Genomic DNA, 6,300 nt, shown 5'->3' with positions numbered 1-6,300 from the left:
TGTAATGGTACAAGACAAACATTTCCATTGCAAAAGAACCAAAGGGGAATAGAAAGGAATGGGAACAAAGCAAGTCCAAAATGCAGCAGAACAAACAATCCTGTAGTTCCATGTCCAGCATCCCAATCATTCTTTGGCACACTGCTCCCTCTCCCACCATGGCACCGCTGCTGGTTTTAGTTCTCATGGCTTCTTTCTTGGGCCAGTACTGTTCCCTCCTGCTCTTTCCTCAGATGATGATCCATGTCCCTGGATTCTCTAACCTACAGTCTACACTTCATCATTTGCTTCACATAGTTTCACACATTGTCTATCAGGAGCACACTGCCTGGCCTCTTAGGCCTTTGAAATCTGGGTAGCAGCCTTCCTGAAATCACAACTCCTACATTCTGAATGTACCTAAAATCTGCACATATGGAGGATGCTCAGGTCTATTGCCAGCCGAATCAGTAGTCAGACTTCTTTCTTTCAGTTGTAGGGGTCAACTGCCTATGAACCAAATGCTTAGAAATGACTTCCCTAGGCTGCCACCATTCTGATGGAACATGATGCTCTGCTCTGGGTCTCTCTTCTCAAATCAAAGTAACTCACTTCTGCAATTTTGAGCTTCAAAAGGAAGGGTGTCATCTTGCTTCTTGTGATGGCTTAAGACCATCATTTCTGTTGTTCTCTTCTGAAATAGTTGGCTTCTTCTTGCTAGTCTGTTCAGCAATTAATTTCTCCTCTGCTCAATCTTTGCAAGCCACAACTGTACTAAAGCTTCCTTTCTGATCAAGAACAAAACATTTTAAGTCATCCTGCTGGACCCTTTACTCTTGATTCTCAACATAAATCTGGTTAAAAGCCCCCAAGGGTAGCCATGACACCACTTCAATGTCAGACTGGTCTGAAATTTATTCTGTTAGATTAGGTTAGTCTGCTGGCCTTAATCTCAGTCTCGAGCAGAGTCTCTGGACATGAGCAAAATGCAGACTTTCTGCCAAGGCATACTATACATTGTCAGGAGTCTAATAACTAGTGCAGTTCTACCCAGCGGAAACCTCCTGATCCTGGAACTTATTGGTAGCGTTTCTATCAGCATTCTGGTCTTCGGTGCTCTGACCAGAATCTTCCATCGAATATAGTTTAAGGCATTCCAGGGCTGCTTCTTCAGCCAGCATCTCCAAAACTTTCCAAATTCTTCTCACTATCCAGTTCCAAAGGTTTGTGAACCACATTTTCAGGAATAGTCACAGCATTAGTACCACATGTTCAGATATAGTCACAGCACTGGTACCAAATTCTGTCTTAGTTAATTTTTCTCATTGCTGAGACAAAATACCTGACACCCAAAGTAAAAGGACAAAAAGTTTATTTCATCTCACAGTTTGAAGAGACTGTTCAAATTGAGTGACTCCAAGACAGCATGGCATGACAGAGATGCATCACAGAGGAGAAACAGTTTGTAGCAGGCAGAAAGCAGCAAAATCATCCAAGCAGCAAGTGGCAAGTAATGACCCCCTTTCTGTCCCTTGTATCTTATCCAGGCTACCCAACCTTAGGGTGAAGAGCACTCACACTCTTAGTTCCATCACTTCCTTGATTCCCATATCATGCACTCTAGTTCCAGCCACCTCCAAAAAATCCCACCTATGACTAAGCAAGCTTTTGGGGGACATCTAGATACAAGCCATAACATCAGGAGTCACCACTTTCTGTTTTGCATACACAAATATCTACCTTCACCACCAACCAGAAGGTTATTATGCTCATAGTTTTTGTTTCTTTAATCCAGAGTCATATTCCTTTGGGTCCTGGAAAGTTACTTGGCCCTACTGGCACTTGTTGTAGGGGCTTCCCCAAGATCTCCAACCTAAACAGAGGACTTGAAATAGCATCTGCTTGAAAGCCCTGGGGGCAGTACTGCCACACACAGAATGGATCTCTGGGCCCCCTTCTCAGAACAGCCACAAAGTTTGGTGGTCCCCAGGACCTCATGAATTAAGGTCAATTAAAAGAAAATTAGAAAAAAGTTAGAAAAACAGGAGAAAGAAACGAAAGAAAACAAAATTAGTAAAGAGAGTGTCATGGAAGAGGAGTTGATTCTTAAAAAATTGAATTGTCTGACCTGGGATTCTGGTGATTGGGCAGGGTGAGAAAGGTGTAGTTGCTTAGGAACTTTTTGAGAAAGATGCTCTTGGAAGATTCACCAACTCATTACATCCTATGGAGATTAATAGGAATATTGGAGTCACAGAAGACTGGATTTCTGCTCTTAATTTTGCCTGTCATCTGTTGAGCCTTAGACAATTCCCTTATACTATACTACCTCAGAGTGACACTAAACTTTTTCAACTACTTAAATCCAGTACTTCTTACCCTGATTCTGACTCAATTGGCCTGGGGTTGAGTTCTGTTGGTTTTTGTGGTATTCGCATGATTCTGGTACATTGGACTTGCTGGAAAAAATGGGAGGTAGGAACTCTGGATTTTGCACTGATAGATGGCTGCCTTTGCTGTGGCTACCTAGAAAGCCCTTTGAAGTTCTGGAGCAGAGTGTTTGTGGAGGTCTTACAATGGAATGTCAGATATAGTCCAGGTTCTTGTGTAATCATACACTGGACAGCAAGTGGCAAGCAGCTACATTTATTGAAGATTATAGGAAGCTGTATTTAGGGCATATCAATTCCAGAAAAAGATATGATGTAGACAGGAAAAAAAAAAAAGGATGCAAGGTGACAGGAAAGTAAAAACACTGCACACAGATCACAGCACACTGTAGTAGCAGCAGTTCATGATGAATCAGGCTTCTAGAATTTAAAGGATAGGCAAATCAGCCCAGGTGCTTCCCCATGAATATCTAGGTATGATTGACAGGATACTATGTGATTTCAGGAACTCTCAACTTGGATATTTGTCTCAGCATTCACTCTGATTTTAATTATGTACATACACGTAGTACATATTTATGAATCCATAATGAAGTTTGAGTCAGGTGAGGGTGACTGAAGGTCCACCTAGGAGATCCAACATGTATGTGTTCTTCCCTGAAGCATGAGAGCTCTCTTTCTCTCTCTTTTTTAATTTTCTACTTAGGATAATGGAAAGAGAAATGGCCATGGTCATAATTAGCCATTTAAATTAAATGGAGAGAAGGGAGTGATTCCCTCAGCTCCATTGTTTCTAGTTGTACTTCATGGAGCTTTCTACGATCTTTCTTTTATTGTTGAATATCTTGATGGACTTCAAATACCACTCAGTCAGCTCCATGCTGTCTTATGTTTCCTCTGACAACCAATGCTGTACCTGGGGAGACAGTTTGTATTTAGAGCAGATACACATTATGCACTAAAATAAAATCAAAATGGATCAAAGATGTAAATATTAAAACAGAAACACAATCTATTGGAAGGTAAAACACTAGAACTGTTGGAGATATAGGTGTAAGCAAAGACTTTATGAACAAAACCCCGATCACACAGGAAATAATACAATGAATCAACCAATTGTGATCTCATCTTATTAAGAGATTTTGCACAGCAAAAATCCACCCAAAAAATGAAGACACATTCTACTTAGTGGGAGACAATTGCCAGCACCTCCTCAGTTAGTATATGAAAAATGTTCAGAAATATTCACTGGTCATTCAAGAAATGAAAATTAAGTGAGATTCCATCTTACTCCCGGGAAAATGGCTATTATCCAGGAATAATCCAGTAACAAATGCTGGTGTGGGTGTGGGGAAAAAGGAATTCTTTTCTACTTCTGGTGGAAGTGTAAAGAGATGCAATCACTGTAGGAATCAGTGTAGGGATTCCTCAAAACACTATGTTTCATTTAACCCAGTTATTCCCCTTCTTGATATCTTTCTGGAAGAATTAAAAGCATCATACCACAGTGACATATGCACAGCCATGTTTATAGTAGCACAATTTTTAGTGTCTCAATCATTGAAGAGCTCAATGCTCATCAATTAATGAATGAATAAAGAAGATACACAGTATTTTTATGCAGCGAAGTACTGCTCTACCATAATTAAGAAAAAACAACTTTGAAAAAAGCAGGAATGTTACCCATTGCTGATTCCATATCATCATGCTTTGAAATCCAGTAGAGCTTCTCTTCTTTGTTCAGAGTGGTTTTAGTCTGTTTTGTATTGTTTAACTTCAGCATACATGAACTTATGGAAAGACATTATGGTAGCCATTGTTAATTTTCATATTGTATGGTTTTGAAGCCCTGTAATACCTTCACTACTCTGTTCTCATCAGTTTTATGTTACTATTTTGTATGACTTTATTGTGTGTGAAGATATTCAACTATGTAGAAGAAAACAAGAGACATTATGGTAGCCACTGTAGATCTCCTGTTGTCTTGCTTTGAAATCTGTGTCCCTTACATTGTTTTGCTTCTTATCTGCTTGTTTGTGTTTTGTTATGTTTAGTTTTACCATTCTTTAAAATAAAAAAATAAAAAAGAAAAAAAAAGAGTCATCTTTAGGTAAATTTTTCACTTTCAGCCATACTATTAAATGAAATAAATCAGACAGTCATTATTTCTCTGATGTGAGAAACCAAAAGTATATATAAGGACCAAATTGTACAGTAGATATTGGGGAAATGGGAAGGAAATGCTCCAACGAGACAGAGAATGAGGGAGGGGTATGGGAGAAAAGAGGAAGGTAAAAGAAAAAGAAAATAGAGGAAAAAATGGAACAAAACTTGAATAAATTAAGAACCACCTAGAATATTTGTAAAGCACAGTCCTGATTTTGTCTCTGAATGATTGACATCTAGCAAACCAAGGTGAGAATCCCTGAGCTGAATGTGGGGAAACTATCCAATAGGCGTGTAGTCTGGGTGGAAAAAAAAGTGAAAGAATAAGGAGATGTGACAATTTTTGAAGAGCTCTAGTCTTGAGCATCATTTTTGTACATTGGTCTCCAGTTTCTTAATAATTCTAGTGCAGACTAATACCAATGGTTCTTCAGTGTGCTTCCAATCCTTTTACATGGGATATGCAGCCTCTTCTGCCTCTTATCATTCATATGGCCACTATGGAATATCTTGCTTACATTTCTGTAAACCTATTGTATAAATCACCTTGCAGTATATGTTTTCATAATTATGCTCTTCTTGAGAGTCCTAATAAAGATTTTGGTGCCAAGTCATGCCAGAGAAGCAGAATTTTAATCATAAACTTCCTTCATTTCACTAACTTCTAGCATTGGCTCTCTGGTGAGATGTAAATTTGCCAGAACCTCTTTCTGATAATGCAGAAATCATAGTTCTTAGTGTGAACTGTTGGGGGTGTTAAATAGCTGACTTTATCAATGTTTTTGGAACATTGAACACAGCTGTTTGCAGTCTCCCTGTTTGAATGTCCACCTTGTGTTCTTTGATACTGTGATTTGAGGAACTATTTTCAAGAAAATAGTGTGTAATCTACTAGCAGGTAATTTCTTACTGTTATGGTTTTTTGTTTTGTTTTGTTTTGTTTTGTTTTGTTTTGTTTTGTAGTTCTGTATTGCGTGTACCCTTACGCCGCTTTGGTTTGTTTTGTGTTTTTCTCTTTTTCCTCTTAAATAAAAAAAAAAAAGAAAAAAAAAGACAAATAAAGTAAAAAGCAATATAGGTCTATTTATTATCTTCATTTACCACTTGTGAGATACTGAAAATTTATTGACACTATATGATGTGCTTTTGACTATTTTTAGAATAGCACAAACACAATAATGGTTTCAAGATATCAAAAGTGAGAGGAGATGGGGAGGGAAAGATCAAGTAAGTACAATAATGATATACTATGTACTGAAACCTGATAACCTCAAAGAATATAAACATTGTATATTATAAGCATGAGATAAAATTAATGGTAAAACAAGAATGAAAAGTGAGAAAAGGGAATTTAGAGAAGTAATGAAGGTGAGACAGGAGATGGAGATTTAAAAAAAGAACCAAGCCACATTATGTATAAGTGCCTGCTTGCCAAGATGATTTTACATTACATGTAATGCAAACATGTCCTAATAAAAATGCATATAATTATGATAAAAAAAGGAAAAGGTATTGCAATCACTATCCTGATCCCAGGTGTAGTCTCCAACTACACATATAACAACTATTACGGTTCAATAAGTTTATAGCAGAGCCTGTAATAGTTTAACTATCATCTTTAAATTCCTTAGCTGAAATTGTGATTCAAAATCAGTGTTGTAGTCAGGGGTTGTGAGGAGAACAATTAGCATCAGGACACAGAATTTAAAATATTATTTTATGATGGTGACCAGAATAAAACACAAGAGAAATCTGTCCACAACAC

Source organism: Cavia porcellus, unplaced genomic scaffold (genome assembly GCF_034190915.1).
Source record: "Cavia porcellus strain 051 isolate PalLab524CR breed Dunkin Hartley unplaced genomic scaffold, mCavPor4.1 scaffold_3, whole genome shotgun sequence".
NCBI classification, from domain to species: Eukaryota; Metazoa; Chordata; class Mammalia; order Rodentia; family Caviidae; genus Cavia; species Cavia porcellus.
This window is presented reverse-complemented; position numbering follows the sequence as displayed.